An 18,403-nucleotide genomic window follows, 5' to 3' on the forward strand; every position below is an offset into this window, starting at 1 on the left:
AGAAGGAGGATGGAGAGAAGGAGGATGGAGAGAAGAAGGAGGCCCAGCTAGCACATTTGGTTCCTTGGAAGTTGTGGGAAGGTACATTTTTGTTTTCCTAATGGTTCTGGGAACGAAGCCAAGTATCCTGACCGGTAAAACTGATCGTTTTTTCAAACATTCTGAGAACCAAAGTGAACATTTCGCCTGTTCTGGCTGCAGTGAGGTTCTGAAAACGTTTTACTATGGTTCCCTGAAAGTTTTCCTGGAGGTTTTATTAACGTTCTGAGAATGGAAATTATAGGTTATTTGAAGGTAATTAAATAATGTTCTGAAAGCATGTTTCAATAAGACTTTCAATTACACTGCTAGCTTAGTTTGGGTTAACTGTTTGAACTCCAAGCACAGATAGGATGCTGAGAACAGAATGCATTTGTTTTTAAATAACATTATTAAAACGTTCTCTGAATGTTACTAAAGTTGTCTTGTGGTTTCTATGTAATGTTTTCTTAACGTTCTCGTAACAATTTGAGAAAATGACTTTAAATAGAACCCTGAGGAAACCTGTAGGAAATGTTCTGCTGAAGTACTGAAATTCCCACAGAAGCAGTTTTTCTCTCATTTCACCACCTCTTCTCCCCCCTCTTTCCATCTCTTCTTCCTTCTTTCCATCTCTCTTCTCCCCTCTTCATTTCCCTTCCCCCTTCTCTGCCTCTCTTCACTTCTCTTCTCCACCCTCCTCCCCTCACTAGACTACTCTTTCCATCTCTCCTCTTCCCTCTTCTCTCCTCTTCTCTTCTCCCCTCTCTCCAATTCTCTTCTCCCCTCTCCTCCCCTCTTTTCACTACTCTTTCCATCTCTCTTCTTCCCTCTTCTCTCCTCTTCTCCCCTCGCTTCACCTCTCTTCTCCCCTCTTCTCCCCTTGCTACACCTCTCTTCTCCTCTTTCCACCTCTCCTCACCTCTCTTCTCTCCTCTTTCCAACTCTCTTTTCTCTTCTCTCCTCTTTCCACCTTTCTTCTCTCCTCTTTCCATCTCTCTTCTCCCCTCTCTCCAATTCTCTTCTCCCCTCTCCTCCCCTCTTTTCACTACTCTTTCCATCTCTCTTCTTCCCTCTTCTCTCCTCTTCTCCCCTTGCTTCACCTCTCTTCTCCCCTCTTCTCCCCTTGCTACACCTCTCTTCTCCTCTTTCCACCTCTCCTCACCTCTCTTCTCTCCTCTTTCCAACTCTCTTTTCTCTTCTCTCCTCTTTCCACCTTTCTTCTCTCCTCTTTCCATCTCTCTTCTCTCCTCTTTCCACCTCTCTTCTGTCATCTTTCCACTGCTCTTCTCCCCACTTCTCTCCTCTTTCCACCTCTCTTCTCGCATCTCTCCTCCCCACTTCTCTCCTCTTTCCACTTCTCTTCTCTCCTCTTTTCACCTTTCTTCTATCCACCTCTCTTCTCCCCACTTCTCTCCTCTTTTCACCTCTCTTCTCTCCACCTCTCTTCTCCCCACTTCTCTCCTCTTTTCACCTTTCTTCTCTCCACCTCTCTTCTCCCCACTTCTCTCCTCTTTTCACCTCTCTTCTCTCCACCTCTCTTCTCCCCACTTATCTCATCTTTCCACCCCTCTTCTCTCCTCTCTTCTCCCCACTTCTCTCCTCTTTCCACCTCTCTTCTCTCCTCTTTCCACCTCTCTTCTCCAGACTCTGTCTATTGTGCTAAGTGTGTGTAGCAGCTGATGGATTGTGTCAGATAATTGATCGTAGAGCAGGTAATCAATGCCTGCACAACAACACTTTCAAGAACACTGTTCCCTGACATGAGACAGTCACTCCTTCACTTCACACACATGCATGCGCATGCAACCTCTCACTCACACACACACACACACACACACACACACACACACACACACACACACACACACACACACACACCACACACACACACACACACACACACACAATCAAATCCTCTATATTTTCCTCCAATCTGACATAGTAAAGACAATATTTAATCATATAGATTGGCATCATGACAATTTAAATCACTTACAGTACATGTTGGACTTTATCTAATGTGAATATACTGTATCTTACTTCCTTCATCGTGGATTTATTTTTCCTTTCACACAGCAACGTTTGGAAATAATATTGTTGCCGGGATTTCTATATTAATTGCAAAGAAAACATGTTGGCGTTGCAGAATATAATTTTTGTCCGTTTTGAATAACAAAATGATGACATTGCTATATCAGACCCCTATTGCTTTACTCTGAGAACTGCCAATGCATTATTGGAGAGAGAGAAAGAGAGAGAGAGAGAGAGAGATGCACTATATAGGGAATACAATAGGGTGACATTTGCAACATTGATTTCTCTTCTCATTGACTGCGGCCCAAATGGCACTCTATTCCATATATAGTGCACTACTTTATGGGCCCTGGTCAATTAGTGCAATGAATATAGGGAATAGGGTGCCATTTGGGACATAGCCTTTCTCTCATAGCAATGTTGTAGTTGAGTCTCCCATCAAATGGTCTCCCGAGTGGTGCAGCGGTCTAAGGCACTGCATCTCAGGGCTAGAGGTGTCACTACAGACCCTGGTTCGATTCCAGTCTGTTTCACAACCGGATGTGAAGTCCCATAGGGCAGCACACAATTAGCCCCGTGTCGTCCGGGTTAGGGTTTGGCCCGGGGTAGGTCGTCATTGTAAATAAGAATTTGTTTTTAAATGACTTGCCTAGTTAAATAAAATAAAATAAAATAAAAAATCTCTAGCCCTGCTGCCTCAATTGGTTGAGGGAAGACCTGTTTTTAGACTGTTAAAAATAACATTATATGAGTTTCTCTGTCCATGTGCTTGGAGAAAGGAAAGAGTAGGGCATGTGTAGAGCAGGCTGAGGTGAAGTGTGTTTTGTAGGTAGGTAAACATTAGACCTGGGTACAAATCAATCTTTCAATTACTTTGAATGTTAGCTTGAGCCCGCTTGGAGTCCCAGATGGGCATGGTCCAATTTCAATCAAGCATAGTTGAGGATTTTAAATACAATTCTACCCCAGGTCTGGTAAGCACCATGGAATATACACTAATACAGAGACATATATCTCTATATTTGACTCTGCCATATAGACTATGTGTGCTCTGAATGGGAGATATGAACTAATTTGCAGTTTTAAGTGTCTAAATGTTGACATAATTAAGATTATTGTTTCAAATATAATATGCCACCCTAGAGTTAATTACTATTACATATTAAAGAACTGGAGTATATCTGTGTGTTTCTCTCGGTTTCCTTGCACACTTTCTCATGGCACTGGTACTAGAAGACCAGGGGACCACACTTCCTGTAGTGATCCCAGCAACACCGTATTGTGACTGAATAAACACATTTATTACATAAAGAAGAAAAAATACTGAATAAATGCCTAATAGGTTACATAATAATACAATATAATAATTATAATACCTTATAAAATCCTAACTACTTATTTTGAAAATTATTGCCTGGCTGTCATCAAATCAAACCACAGTTTATTGGTCACATGCCCAGAATACAGGATGTAAACGTTGCAGCCAAATACTTACTCACAGGCTCTCCTCAACAGTGTAATACAAAATAAATAAAGATATAAGGCAGGTGGGATGAGGCGAGATCAGGTGCGACCATTCAAGACCATTCTGTGTTATTGTGCGTCTCTTTCTCTGTTTTACCTCGACTGCACTACTGTCACAGACAAAGCACTCGGACCAGCATAACTAGAACCTTTTGCAGAAACGTCGGTTAATTTCAGACATTTAGCAGAATCGACCTAAAGAGCCCTTTCTTTGGTCTCTAACTTTTTGGGCACCACCTTTACGTTTTTATGATCCATGACCTTCTGTTATGACAGAGCGGGTCTCACTCTTTTTGATGATGTGTGTTATACTTTGAATTACAATTTGCGTCACCTTTGCTCAGCCAATCAGAATACCGGGCCGGACCATCTTGGTAGGGGTGCCGTTAGTTGCCCACTGGTCAGCCAAATGCTCAATTTAGATCGTTATGACAACAGAGAAATTGCGCAAAAGTCATAAACAAAAAACAGACCCATGGGCTGCCGGCCGTGTCACACGTTGTTTTTATAATAATAAAATATATTTATATAACTAAATTATATATTTACAGCACCAGTCAAAAGTTTGGACACACCTACTCATTCAAGGGGTTTTCTTTATTTTTACTATTTTCTACATTGTAGAATAATAGTGAAGACCTCATAACTAAGAAATAACACACATGGAATCATGTAGTAGCCCAAAAATTATTAAACAAATCAAATATATTTTATATTTCAGATTCTTCAAAGTAGCCACCCTTTGCCTTGATGACAGCTTTGCACACTCTTGGCATTCTCTCAACCAGCTTCATGAGGAATGCTTTTCCAACAGTCTTGAAGGAGTTCCCACATATGCTGAGCTCTTGTTGGCTGCTTTTCCTTCACTCTATGGTCCAACTCATCCCAACCCATCTCAAATGGGTTGAGGTTGGGTGATTGTGGAGGCCAGTTCATCTGATGCAGCACTCCATCACTTTCCTTGGTCAAATAGCCCTTACACAGCCTGGAGGTGTGTTTTGGGTCATTGTCCTGTTGAAAAACAAATTATAGTCCCACTAAGCACAAACCAGATAAGATGGCGTATCACTGCAGAATGCTGTTGTAGCCATGCTGGTTAGGGCTAGGCGTCCCGCTAACTTCTGGTGAAACTGGAGGCCACGCAATTCAAATAAATAATCATAAAAATTATGGATATTAAACATTTAGGTACATACCAGTGTCTTGCATCAGTGGAAAGCTTAAATTCTTGTTAATTTAACTGCACTGTCCGATTTACAGTAGCCAATATGGCGAAAGCATGCCATGCGATTGTTTGAGGACAGCGCCCCACATCAAAATATTTTTCCACCAGCACAGGTTTCATAAATTCACAAATAGCGATTAAATAGTCACTTACTTTTTGAAAATCTTCCTCTGATTTGTCATCCAAAGGGTCCCAGTTATAACATGTAGTGTCGTTTTGTTAGATAAAATCGTTCTTTATATCCCAAAAAGTCTGTTTAGTTGGCTCCATCGATTTGAGTAATCCACTCGTTCAACATACAGAGAAGGAAATCCAGAAATCTACCCCTAAACTTTGTTTCAACAGGTCAAAATACGTTTCTATTTACTCCTCAGATAGCCTAAAATGTAATCAAACTATAATATTTCTTACGGAAAGAAGTATGTTCAATAGGAAACCAATTTTATCAGGTGCATTCTGTCTTCATTGGGCGCGCATACACGAATTTCCAAGACTGTGTCCCTGTACTAAAACTGATATTTCTTATTTGTTTTGGAATATACAAGCTTGAAACCTTGAATATAGACTGCTGACAATCTGTGGAATCCATAGGAATTGCATGCTGGGAGCTAGAAATCAGTATGCCCCTATACTTTCCATTATAAAAGCATGGGCTCTCAAAAAAAACAAAATCTGGTTAGTTTTTCTATTGATTTTCTCTTACCATATTTATTGTGTTATACTCTCCTTCATTATTTTAACATTTCTACAAATTTCAAAGTGTTTTCTTTCCAATGGTACCAATTATATGTATATCCTGGCTTTGGGGCCTGAGCAACAGGCAGTTTACTTTGGGCATGTCATTCAGGCAGAAATTGAGAAAAAGGGGCCTAGCCCTACAAAGTTTTTTTTTGTGTGATTTGACTTCTAAATAAATCACTGACAGTTTCACCAGCAAAGCACCCCCACACCATCACACCTCCTCCTCCATGCTTCACAGTGGGAACTACACATGCGGAGATAATCCGTTCCCCTACTCTGCATCTCACAAAGACACGGGGGTTGGAACCAAAAATCTCTAATTTGGACTCATCTGACCAAAGGACAGATTTCCACCGGTCTAATGTCCATTGCTCGTGTTTCTTGGCCCAAACAAGCCTCTTCTTATTGGTGTCCTTTTGTATTGGTTTCTTTGCAGAAATTCCACCATGAAGGCCTGGTTCACACAGTCTCCTCTGAACAGTTGATGTTGAGATGTGTCTGTTATTTGAACTCTGTGAAACATTTATTTGGGCTGCAATCTGGGGTGCAGTTAAATCTAATGAACTTATCCTCTCCAGCAGAGGTAACTCTGGGTCTTCCTTTCCTGTGGCAGTCCTCATGAGAGCTAGTTTCATCATAGCGCTTGATGGTTTTTGTGACTGCACTTGAAGAAACCTTTAAAGTTCTTGAAATGTTCTGTATTGACTGACCATCATGTCTTTAAGCAATGATGGACTGCCATTTCTCTTTGCTTATTTGAGCTGTTCTTGCCATAATATTAACTTATTTTACCAGATAGGACTATCTTCTGTATACCACCCCTACCCCTAACTGATTGACTAAAAACAATTAAGAAGGAAAGAAATTGCACAAATGTACTTTTAACAAGGCACACCTGTTAATCGAAATGCATTCCAGTTGAATACCTCATCAAGCAGGGTTGAGAGAATGCCAAGAGTGTACAAAGCTGTCATCAAGACAAAGGGTGAATACTTTAAAGAATCTCAAATAAAAAATATATTTTGATTTAACTGGTACTGTAAATATAACATAATTCTTTTTTGTCAATTACGACTAGCCCACTGCAATAGACGATGGACTGGCCCTTCTGGCATTTGCCAGAATTGCCAGATGGCCAATCCGCCCATGGGGGATAGAGGTATAAACATGCCCTCCTGAAGTTGACTAGTTCCCACAACTCAGTAATATTAGGAGCAGGGCAAGTTTCATTCCTTTGGCCATCAGACTGTTGAACAGTGGGTTATACAGATGTAGGATATGTTTTATTTATTTCACCTTTATTTAACAGGTAGGCCAGTTGAGAACAAGTTCTCATTTACAACTGCGACCTGCCCAAGATAAAGCAAAGCAGTGCGACACAAACAACACAGAGTTACACATGGGATAAAGAAATGTACAGTCAATAACACAATAGAAAAAAATATATACAGTATGTGCAAATGAAGTAAGATTAGGGAGGTAAGGCAATAAATAGGTCATAGTGGCGAAATAATTACCATTTAGAAATTAAAGACTGGAGTGATAGATGTGCAGAAGATAAATGTGCAAGTAGAGATACTGGGGTGCAAAGGAGCAAGAAAATAAATAACAATATGAGGATGAGGTAGTTGGGTGGGTTATTTACAGATGAGCTGTGTTCAGGTGCAATGATCGGTAAGCTGCTCTGACAGCTGATGCTTAAAGTTAGTGAGGGAGATATAAGACTCCAGCTTCAGAGATTTTTGCAATTCGTTCCAGTCATTGGCAGCAGAGAACTGGAAGGAAAGGCAGCCAAGGAGGAGTTGGCTTTGGGGATGACCAGAGAAATATGCCTGCTGGAGCGCTCGCTACGGGTTGGTGCTGCTATGGTGACCAGTGAGCTGAGATAAGATGGGGATTTTCCTAGCAAAGACGTATAGATGACCTGGAGCCAGTGGGTTTGGCGACGAATAGGAAGCGAGGGCCAGCCAACGAGAGCATACAGATCGCAGTGGTGGGTAGTATATGGGACTTTGGTGACAAAACAGATGGCACTGTGATAGACTACATCCAGTTTTCTGAGTAGAGTGTTGGAGCCTATTTTGTAAATAATATCGCCGAAGTCAAGGATTGGTAGGATAGTCAGTTTTACGAGGGTATGTTTGGCAGCATGAGTGAAGGATTCTTTGTTGCGAAATAGGAAGCCGATTCTAGATTTAATTTTGGATTGGAGATGCTTAATGTGAGTCTGGAAGGAGAGTTTGCAGTCTAGCCAGACACCTAGGTATTTGTAGTTGTCCACATATTCTAAGTCAGAACCGTCCAGAGTAGTGATGCTAGACGGGCGGGCAGGTGCGGGCAGCGATCGGTTGAAGAGCATGCATTTAATTTTACTTGCATTTAAGAGCAGTTGGAGGCCACGGAAGGAGTGTTGTATGGCATTGAAGCTTGTCTGGAGGTTTGTTAGCACGGTGCAAAAGAAGGGCCAGAAGTATACAGAATGGTGTTGTCTGCATAGAGGTGGATCAGAGAATCACCAGCAGCAAGAGCGACATCATTGATGTATACAAAGAAAAGAGTCAGCCCGAGAATTGAACCCTGTGGCACCCCCATAGAGAATGCCAGAGGTCCGGACAACAGGCCCTCCGATTTGACACTGAAAACAAGTAGTTGGTGAACCAGGCGAGGCAGTCATTTGAGAAGCCAAGGCTGTTGAGTCTGCCGATAAGAATGCGGTGATTGACAGAGTCAAAAGCCTTGGCCAGGTTGATGAAGATGGCTGCACAGTATTGTCTTTTATCAATGGTGGCTATGATATCGTTTAGGACCTTGAGCGTGGCTGAGGTGCACCCAAAACCCAGAAAACCAGATTGCATAGCGGAGAAGGTACGGTGGGATTCGAAATGGTCGGTGATCTGTTTGTTAATTTGGTTTTTGAAGACTTTAGAAAAGCAGGGTAGGCTAGATATAGGTCTGTAAAAGTTTGGGTCTAGAGTGTCTCCCCCTATGAAGTGGGGGATGACCGTGGCAGCTTTTCAATCTTTAGGGATCTCGGACGATACGAAAGAGAGGTTGAACAGGCTAGTAATAGGGGTTTCAACTATTGCGGCGGATAATTTTAGAAAGAGAGGGTCCAGATTGTCTAGCCCAGCTGATTTGTAGGTGTCCAGATGTTGCATCTCTTTCAGAACATCAGCAATCTGGATTTGGGTGAACGAGAAATGGGGGAGGCTTTGGCAAGTTGCTATGGGGGGTGCAGAGCTGTTGACCGGGGTAGGATAGCCAGGTGGAAAGCATGGCCAGCATGCTTTGGGCACTGACCTGGATAGCATGACAGAACTCTGCAGTACGTTGCAACTCCGCCCCCTTTGGCAGTTCTATCTTGGCGGAAAATGCTGTAGGTGGGGATGAAAATTTCAGAATTATTGGTGGCCTTCCTATGCCAGGATTCAGACACGGCTAGGACATCAGGGTTGGCAGAGTGTGTTAAAGCAGTGAATAAAACAAACTTAGGGAGGAAGTTTCTGACGTTTTAACATGCATGAAACCAATTATTTTATGTTACAGAAGTTAACAAAAGATAGCGCCTGGGGAATAGGAGTTGAACTGGGGGCTACAGCGCCTGGGTAACCTCTGTATCACCAGAGGGACAGAGGAGGAGTAGGATAAGGGTACGGCTAAAGGCTATAAGAACTGGTCGTCTAGTGCTTTGGGGACAGAGAATAAAAGGAGCAGATTTCTGGGCGTGGTAGAATAGATTCAGGGCATAATGTACAGACAAAGGTATGGTAGGATGTGAGTACAGTGGAGGTGAACCTAGGCGTTGAGTGACAATGAGAGAGGTTTTGTCTCTGGAAGCCAGGAAAGGTCTCCACATGTGTGTGGGGTGGGACAAAAGAGCTATCTAAGGCATTTTGAGTGGGACTGAGGGCTCTACAGAGAAATAAAACAGTAAGAGCTAGCCAAGACAGCAGTAGACAAGGCATATTGACATTAGAGAGAGGCATAAAGCAAACACAGGTGTTGGTCAGGAGAGCTAAGACAACAATGGGTAAATGGCGTTGAATGGGCAGAGCGGGTTAGTTAGGTACATACAGGACTTGAGTTTGAGGCTGGGGCCGACAGGTAAAAAAAATTAGGTACCGTGTTATTGAAACGGTCCAGAGGACATCAGCTGTGTAGCCGAGTGATCATAGGGTCAAAAGAGCAGCAATAGGTGAGTTAGGGTGCCGTTCAGCAGTCACTACTGCGCTAGGTGAGCAGTCGACACAGCGTTCAGAAAAGCTAGTGAGCCGGGGCTAGCAGATGGTTCTTCGGTGACATTGTAACAGAATAGCCTGTTGAGACACCCTCGGACGGTTACGTCGGTAGACCAGTCGTGATGGCGGGGCTCCATGTCGGCAGTAAAAGGGTCCAGGCCAATTGGCAAAATAGGTATTGTAGCCCAAGAATCGGCTGAAGGACCTCTTCAGCTAGCTGGGAGATGGGCCTAGCTCAAGGCTGGCTCCAGTCTAACTGGTGCTTGCTTCAGGACAGAGACGTTAGCCAGGAGTAGCCACTCGGATAGCAGGTAGCTAGCTGCGATGATCCGGTGCTAAGGTTTGGAGCTTGCAGTTGGAATCCGGAGATGTGGTAGAGACGTTAGCCAGGAGTAGCCACTCGGATAGCAGGTAGCTAGCTGCGATGATCCGGTGCTAAGGTTTGGAGCTTGCAGTTGGAATCCGGAGATGTGGTAGAGAAAAAGCAGTCCGATATGCTCTGGGTTGATATCGCACTGTGCAGACTGGCAGGAAATTGACCGGGCTGAGGCTGGCTGATGTCCGAGTTAACGGTGATGACCGCTAGCAGTGGCTAACTGTCTACTAGCTAGTAGCTAGTTAGCTGGCTAGCTTCTGATGGGGGTTCCGGTTCTAAATTGTAAAAAAAATAGCAGATCCATACCACATTGGGTGAGGCTGGTTGCAGGAGAGTATGTTCAGTCAGTAGATGGAAATTGAGATTAAAAATATAAAAAATATGTCCGAAATATATCTGAAGAAAACGATATATACATGGGATGGGATGGGACAAGACAAATAGACGTCCGACTGCTATGCTATATTAATTTGATCACTCTTTTGTTCTTGAGAATTTTCCATTAAAGTGCAAACTTGTATTGTATGCAAGGTTTTAAAAGGCTTCTAAAGTTTGTAATTTCCACTTTAAAATGTCAGACTTGATTTTTCCTGTAGAAAAATGTATCAACCTCTACAACAATGACAATTATTAATAATCCACATAATAATTCACATTTCACATGTTAATTCACATGTTGCTGCAGGATTACATCTGTAGGACATAACGTGAGCTCAATACATGGCCAGACATTTTATCACAGGGACTGTGTGTGCGCTCACTTTCCAACGTTGTTGTATTGCAGTATATGTTGTGTTATAGTGTATTGAATTTGGGTATTTTGTATGCTGACTTCACAAAATGTATTTCCATGTAAATGGACAATAAAGTTACTGTATCGTCGTAGCATGCAACTTTTTTTCCTTAAATAGGCCAACATTAGCATTTGCTTGGATCTAAATGTCCTAGTGGTGAGTGGTGGAAGTTATGGATGATGAAATAGATTCATTTTGCAGGATTTAAGAGGCTAGGGGCCAGAGAACTGTCAGAGTGAAGATGGGGGTTGAGAGGGGAGAGAGAGGGTGGAGGGGGAGAGAGAGAGCGGTATCGAGGGTGAGTGAGGCTGGAAGTGAGAGGGACAGAGAAAGAAAGAGAGGGGGGAGAAAGAGGGTGGGAGGGGTGGGGCCTGGCTATAAAGTATGGTCAAAGCCAAGTACAGCATAATACTGTGTTCCATTAACAGGGAAACTCTGGAGACAATGCTGCCTGAGTTTTGCACAGATGACACAGTTTGGATGAAGTAGGCTACATGAATAACCGTACAGGACCAGTGGTACATAGTTAGCAAGTAAGCGAACCAGAGTTTGTTTTGTAATATGTGTAATATGTGTAATATTAAGCCATAGGGCCAATACAGTGTGGGACAATAAAGTTGTGGTGTGCGTCCCAAATGGTACCTTATTCCCTACTTAATGCACTACTTTTGACCAGAGAACTATATATAGAATAGGGTACAATTTGGGACGAAGCCTTGATAAGAGGTGCCAGTTTCAAAAGGTGTGCTAAGGCTGGGTTTTTTGTGCACAATGTTGTGTATCCCTCTTAACTTCTTTGTGATACCCTCCCTTCTCTCAATTTCCGCCTGAAGACATACCCTAATCTAACTGTCTGTAGCTCAAGCCCAGAAGCAAGGATATGCATTTTCTTGGTATCATTTGAAAGGAAACACTCTGAAGTTTGTGGAAATGTGAATTGAATGTAGGAGAATATAACACAATAGATCTGGTAGAAGAAAATACAAGGAAATAAACATAAGTTTTCTGTTTTTTATTGTTGTTGCATCATCTTTCAACTGAACAAGAACAGCCAAACATTCAGATATGATGCTGGGGATAATTTCGATGCAGAACATAAAAGGGCATCAGTATTTGAGAAAAGTTTCAGACAGATATCTTCAGGAATGAGTGAGCTACATGACATTGAGCATGTAGTCACCCAGGTGTCCCACACAAGTTGCCCAAATATACCCAAGTGGCCACATTGGTACAGTGATACATTTTGATGTAAATAACTGTATACAAAATACAAAAATTATATTCTAACACACCCCCCCCAAAAAAAAATTACAAAATAAATTAAAAATATGAAAATTTGAAAAAATTACAAATAAAAAGGGTAACTATTTACACACATTCAATGTATAATGTACAATATTGGGAAGACCCTCAGTCCTCTACACAATATTGTGCTGCTGGTGCCATGGCCCATAGCAGTCTTTTTCTGCTGTAAAGAATAGGGTTACTGAACAGGTGGTGCAGGTGATGGGGCATTTCCTGTGACAAAGGGCACAACGTCGCCTCCCCACTGTGCCCTTTTTGCCCTGAGGCACATTCATGCCTGCAGAGATGAATTTGGGCAGGTGAACACCACTGGTTGAACGAGCAGAAGGGACAGAGGTAGAGGGGACAGAAGGTGCTGCAGTGGACTTGCTGTAGCTAGCAAGCTCCTGGATGAGCAGCTCCCTGAAGGCTAGCTGTGACATGGGGGGCTGTCCACAGCTCTTAGCCATTTCCTTCTGGAGGATGAAGGAATTCACCACAGCAATGTCGATGAAATTATAGAAAAATGTTTTGTACCATTTCATGGTCTTGAGGAGAACATTGTAGTAGCCTATCAGCGCATCTGACAGGTCCACACCTCCCATGCCCTTGTTGTAGTCCTTGATAGCTGCAGGAAAGGGGACATTTTTTGTGGTCCATGCCCCAGTAGCGCCCTTCACACGCCTGACGACGTGATCTCCACTGAAGGACTTGTGGATACTGGAGCACATGACCACCTCTCTGGTATCCATCCACTTCACAAAGAGCAGGCCATCTTGGCGAATCCATCTCATGGTACCCCGCTCAGCCTGCTTAGGCATGTCATTCACCTTGGTTTTCGGAAAGCCCACTCTGTTGGTCTGAATGGTGCCACAAGCCCACACATCCTGCTTCCTCAGGTCTGCAAACAGGGTAGGGCTTGTGTAGAAGTTGTCCACAAAAAGTTTGTAGCCCTTCCCCAGCAGTTGAAAATCTAATAACTCCATAATGGAATCATAACTGAGTCCCTTACCGGTCGCAAAACTGCTCTTCCCCTCGTAAACAAAACAATTGCACGTGTATGTATGCACACACAGAATCAGCCAAAACAAACAGTTTGTAACCCCATTTAGTTGGTTTGTTACGCATGTATTGTTTTAGGCCAATTCTGGCCTTTGAGGCTACCATCCTCTCATCGATGGAAAGGTTCTGGGCGGGCTGAAAATACCACACTGTGGTAGAGAGGTTTTATTTTGCAGAGCCTATCAAACCTTGCTGTGCCTTGCTTCTTCTCGTTGTCCTCATCAACTTCTGGGTCACTGATATGAAGATGTATCTTTTCCCCACCTCCGCTTCTTTGTCACAGACTTCACACCTGGCCGGGCGGGGGTAGGTGTGGAGCCGGAGACAGCAGGGGTCTGGCTAGATGAACCAGCTCCTGTGGGGGATGGGCACCTTGGCAGTGGGGGCTCCCAATCAGAATCGGAGGGACTGTGAAATAAAGACACAGACACACAGATTATATATAGAGTAGGGAACCTCAATCACTATGGTGAGGTGCTGTTCCATTCCATGTTTAGATAAAATACATGTAAAAAATATATAATATATACAGACACAGACACACAGACACACACTCATAATGTTTAGCCATGTGTACTTCACACATTTCATTACTGTTTATATACATGTCAAATAAAAAATATATATATTTTTTTAATATCTCCAAAACAACTAAAATTAATAATATTTGATATTATTAATTTCAAACAACAGCATGAGAGGTCCAAAATTGCATCCTCTCCATGCAAAAACATTTCTTCAAATTGGGAGTCCAAACTTGTCTCACAATCTGACTCATCTTCAAGTAACTCTGTGTCACTTTCTCTATCAATTTCATCAATAATATCGTGTAGATCTGTATACCTGGACTTTGCCTTTGATTTTCCAGATTTACTCGCCATAATTCTTTCGATAAAATAGCGGAAAATGATCTCGACTCAATACTGCTAAGCGCAAACAATGTGGCTCCTTCAGGTAGAAATTTCAATGGCGAATGGCTGTGTTATGCTCGACTTTCGTTCAAGAGCTGGTCTTCCCGCATATAACCATTAGATATTGTCGTTTACCTCAGCTCATTGGCTATATACCAAGCTAGATTTCAAGACGATCAGTGGTCATTGGTCCGAAATACAGTCAATCAACGAAGCACTGGCCATATTATTGGCGCGCAATGAGGTCATTGTTTGGTGTGTTCAAATCAGTTCCTTTCGGTCAATGCGTCCCGCAAAAAGAACCATCAAGTATGGTTGTGTTACTAACAAACAGAGGATTGCAATGAAACCAACAATGACTGGATAAACGTAAGTTTAGTGTGAGTAATTACATTGAATGTTTCGTCAAAAGTTGAAGGAGACGGAATTCATGACACAAGCCGTTTAAAAAATGTTTCGTGTAATGCTATAAAAATTGATTTTATCGAACAAAATGACCATTTATTTTGAAGATTGGGCCTTTTGTATTGCCAAAAGAAGAAGATCTTCAAAGGTAATTGATTATTTTATTGCTATTTCTGACTTTAGTGACGCTAATACTTGGTTGGAAAATGCAAGCAATGCTTGTGTGTGCGGGGCGTTGTCCTCAGATTATTATAATGTATGCATTCGCCGTAAAGCCTTTTTGAAATCTGACACAGTGGTTGGATTAACTTCTCTAGGGCCAGTGGGACGATTTCGTCCCACCTACGTAACAGCCAGTGGAATCCCGTGGCGCGTTATTCAAATACCTTAGAAATGCTATTACTTCAATTTCTGAAACATGTGACTATTTTACACCATTTTAAAGATAAGACTCTCGTTAATCTAACCACACTGTCCGATTTCAAAAAGGCTTTACAACGAAAGCAAAACATTAGATTATGTCAGCAGAGTACCCAGCCAGAAATAATCAGACACCCATTTTTCAAGCTAGCATATAATGTCACATAAACCCAAACCACAGGTAAATGCAGCACTAACCTTTGATGATCTTCATCAGATGACAATCTTAGGACATTATGTTATACAATAAATGCATGTTTTGTTCAATCAAGTTCATATTTATATCAAAAACCAGCTTTTTACATTAGCATGTGATGTTCAGAACTAGCATACCCCCCGAAAACTTCCGGTGAATTTACTAAATTACTCACGATAAACGTTCACAAAAAACATAACAATTATTTTAAGAATTATAGATACAGAACTCCTCTATGCACTCGCTATGTCCAATTTTAAAATAGCTTTTCGGTGAAAGCACATTTTGCAATATTCTAAGTAGATAGCCTGGCATCACAGGGCTAGCTATTTAGACACCCACCAAGTTTAGCCCTCACCAAAGTCAGATTTACTATAAGAAAAATGTTATTACCTTTGCTGTTCTTCGTCAGAATGCACTCCCAGGACTTCTACTTCAATAACAAATGTTGGTTTGGTTCAAAATAATCCATAGTTATGTTCAAATATCCTCTGTTTTGTTCGTGCGTTCAAGACACTATCCGAAGGGTGACGCGCCCGGCGCGTTTCGTGACAAAGAATTCTAAATGTTCCATTACCGTACTTCGAAGCATGTCAAACGCTGTTTAAAATCAATTTTTATGCCATTTTTCTCGTAAAAAAGCGATAATATTCCGACCGGGAATCTGTGTTTTAGTACAAAGAGAGAGAAAATAAAAACATGGGGTCGCCTCGTGCATGCGCCTCAGTCTCATTGTCCTCTGATAGACCACTTACCAAAGGCACTAATGTTTTTCAGCCAGGGGCTGCCTCGACATCATTCAGCTTTTTCCCGGGTTCTGAGAGCCTATGGGAGCCGTAGGAAGTGTCACGTTACAGCAAAGATCCTAAGTTTTCAATAAAAAGAGTCAAGAAGCCCAAGGAGAGGGCACTTCCTGTATGGAATCTTCTCAGGTTTTTGCCTGCCATATGAGTTCTGTTATACTCACAGACACCATTCAAACAGTTTTAGAAACTTTAGGGTGTTTTCTATCCAAAGCCAATAATTATATGCATATTCTAGTTTCTGGGTAGTAGTAATAACCAGATTAAATCGGGTACGTTTTTTATCCGGCCGTGTAAATACTGCCCCCTAGCCCTAACAGGATAACCTGTTGAAGCACCCGTCCCGCATGCGGGATCAACATCCAGCGTAAAATCATTTCGCCATATTCATAACCGAACAATAGAAAAATTGCATTTTTTTTTTTTTTAATATAGGACTATTTATATCGTTTTATAGATACACCTCTCCTGAATCAAACCACGTTGTCTGTCTGTCTGTCTGTCTGTCTGTCTGTCCCAACCAACCAACCAACCAACCAACCAACCAGTGAACATATCGTGAAGAAGAGATGAGTGGCTTCTTGGAGGCTACTTAGGGGTCTCAGGTAAGCCAAGGAATGTATTTAACTACTTCCAAAATGGCACCCTACTCCTTGTACATGTTTCCATAGTAGCTAGGTGAGAAGACCATTAGATGGAGCATGCATCCCAAATGGCACCCTATTCCCTTTTCAGTGCACTACTTATGACTGGTTAAAGTAGTGCACTAAATAGGGAACAGGGTGCCATTTGGGGTACAGCCTCTGTCTAATGGTCTACTCACCTAGCTACTGTGGACACACACGTACGCACACACACACACTCCCTCTGAATGCTGGTGGTCCACTTGGCCCCTCAACATGCCCCTGCCTGGGGTTTACAGAGCAGCCGGCCTCCCTGTCGTGCTGCCCACACCACATCAGGCATGGTACTACTCTTCCTCCCTCTCAACACATTCAGCTCAGAATTCAAACTGAGTGATGCATGCATGCACAAACGCACAAACACACACATCAGACACGCATGCAAGCAAGAACCCACCCACACATGCGTACACACATACAACAAGAACGCAAGTACACACACATGCATTTTTTGACCTGCGACAGAGCACACCCCAAGAGCACGTCTAAAATGATATCTTATTCCCTACATAGTCCACTACTTTTGACTAGAGGCCTATGGCCTATAGGGATTAGGGTGCCATTTGAGACACACCCTGTATTTGTTATATCTGATATGCCCTGCTGCTGCTGTTCTTATTCCTACATGAGCATCTAAGGATCATCACCAAGTTCATCTATAGAGCCAGAGGTGGATGATGTGGCCAACATGGGACAAGTGAGCCAATTTGATGTATCACACACATCACTACAGTGCTATGTGCACTATATGCTACTCAGCAGAAACTTTTTCCCCAGTGCCTTGCAGTTCAGTGAGTTCATGTCTATATTTTCATTATGTGCATGTGATCCCTGCTGGAACTGAACCCACAACCTTGACATTTGATCAACTTAGTCACACATGACCTAGATGTGTGATCTCTCTGCCTCACATGATGGAGCAGGTAGAACAAGTGGGGGCTTTTATAAGAACTCTCCTCTCCTCCCCTTCCTCTCCTCTCCTACCCTCTCCTCTCCTCTCTTCTCCTCTCCTCTATTTCCTAAATGAAGTGCAAGGTGAAGGTGAATGATTTGTATGCTTCAACAAGCAAAATACTGACATAGCGTCACACTTAGACTGTAATGAATTTGATTAATTCCACATCAACATAGTATGCCTTAATGATAGTACTACAGTCTGGCTATTTTGTATTTTTACCTCCACATTTGTCTCATTATATCTTATTTTATCCATGACACATACTACATGCCATTTAGCAACTTGCATTGTAGTAAGTGTGTGCATTCATACATTAGTATGTCTATGTGACCAGACAACCATGTTGGTCTGTCTTCCCTTAACCTTTTACTGTAGTAGGCTAAATCAGGGTCACACAGAGTGATTATTGGTAGTCTTAAACAAATCTACTTTGAAACAAAAGTATACACCAAACACACATGGTTATAAGCTTAAAAAGAAGAAGACATGTACCATGTCAGATATACACTCTTAGAAAAAAAGGGGTTAACTAGAACCTAAAAGGGTTCTTCATCTGTCCCCATTGGCGAAACCTTTGAAATCCCTTGTTTGTTCCAGGTAGAACCCTTTTGGTTCCAAGTAGAACTGTTTTGGGCTCCACATGGAGGTTTCTACATTAACTTCTTTGGGATCTGGGGGCAGTATTGAGTAGCTTGGATGAATAAGGTGCCCAGAGTAAACTGCCTGCT

This window comes from Salmo salar, chromosome 21 (assembly GCF_965601325.2).
Source record: "Salmo salar chromosome 21, fSalSal1, whole genome shotgun sequence".
NCBI lineage: Eukaryota > Metazoa > Chordata > Actinopteri > Salmoniformes > Salmonidae > Salmo > Salmo salar.